The sequence below is a fragment of the Antennarius striatus genome, chromosome 8 (assembly GCF_040054535.1).
Source record: "Antennarius striatus isolate MH-2024 chromosome 8, ASM4005453v1, whole genome shotgun sequence".
NCBI classification, from domain to species: domain Eukaryota; kingdom Metazoa; phylum Chordata; class Actinopteri; order Lophiiformes; family Antennariidae; genus Antennarius; species Antennarius striatus.
The window spans coordinates 19500001-19501474 of NC_090783.1; the positions used below are offsets into that span (position 1 = coordinate 19500001).

At 42.7% G+C, this 1474-nt stretch overlaps 1 protein-coding gene across 1 annotated transcript in view; it reads right to left on the reverse strand.

The window, feature by feature from the left end:
• Positions 1-1474, reverse strand: part of adgrl3.1 (adhesion G protein-coupled receptor L3.1) — a 111800-nt gene extending 110326 nt beyond the window's left edge. The window contains exon 1 of the mRNA XM_068321481.1: positions 1396-1474. The gene's annotated coding sequence lies outside the window, so the exon portion shown is untranslated. The remainder of the gene's footprint in view (positions 1-1395) is intronic.

Consider the following 1474-nt stretch of genomic DNA (forward strand, 5'->3'; position numbering starts at 1 on the left):
ACTTAGGCTTGGGTGTAAGATCTTACCTCTATCCCCAACCTTGTTGACACTGTACAGATGGTAAATGCAATTTGAGATATTTTAAAATAATGTTTTCTTTCTGTAGTGCCCTTTAGATTTGCTAAGTGTAGGAATGAGAGAGAGAGAGAGAGAGAGAGAGAGAGAGAGGGAGAGACTCCTCTAACAAGAATCTTGCCTGTTACAGCACTCCTCATTTGGGGTCTCAACCAATTCAATCAATTAAAAATAGGATCACCCATAAAACACGGCCTTAGGGGGTTGTGTCCCAGCATAGATGCAACACATTTCTCTCCTTATAAAAAAATAATGTCAACCACAGGCTGTCTAACTACCTGTCAATACACAAGAACTGCACCCTCATCTATCGTCAATAAATTGAATGTGCAATTCATCAGCCCAACTCTAGGAGACAGTATTTGTAATTAAAAGGAGCCTATAAATTCAGCAGTTTACAAGCCCAGCTCAGCTTGTAAATAAACTGTAAATAAGATGTAGAAGTGGCATCATGGGCAGATGAAGGTCTGGGTTTGTGGTTAAACTCTTGTTGATGTGTGCATTCAGCAGAGTGATTGAAAAATAATTTTCATGTTTGCTCTATTTTTATGAAGCATTGTATTCTCTCTCTCTGGGCGACACGGTGGTGCAGTGGGTAATGCTGTCGCTGAACAGCAAGGCGGGTCCGGGTTCCAATACCTCTCTGTGCAGAGTTTGCATGTTTTCCCCGTGTCTGCACGGGTTCTGCAAGGGTTCTCCGGCTTCCTCCCACCTCCAAAAACATGCACTTCAGGTTAATTGGCTGTTCCAAATTGCCCGTAGTGTGTGCGTGCGTGTCTGTGTGGTTGTCTGTCTCTGTGTAGCTCCGCCACACGCCCTAAACCAGCTGGGATAGGCTCCAGCTCCTGTGACCCGCCCAAGCCGATGAAGCGGTCAGGAAAATAAATGAATGAATGTATTCTCTCTGGAAGTCTCACAGATAGTCATTGCACTTTTACACTACTTAGTCAATATCGTTGTAGCTTTTGTTGCTCCGTGCATGTTACGTTTTGGTTTTTTTTAAATCTTGGTGACTCATATTTGATTGGATTAGCTGTTTTACGAGGACATATCTGTGGGGCCAATTAAAGCCTTCCTAGCACAGATGGAGCCCTGAAATCTCCCGAGAGAACAACAGGTCAAATTTGGGTTCTAAAAAGCATAATGTGTACCGTAGAGTCAGCAAGAATACAACACCAGGTGTGATTTTATGACTACGTGTGACTACCCCAAGGCCTAAATAAGCCCTCTGTAAATAAGAATAAAGTCTGCGTCAACACTACTGCTTAATGTTTAAAACTATGATAGGTTCATAGAATATGCACTAAAACTTACTCCTACCTGTTGTTGCACTTTGCTTTGTCCAAATGAAAGTCAATCCACAGAATCACATCTCAGTGACAGCTGGACCTCCTAGTCC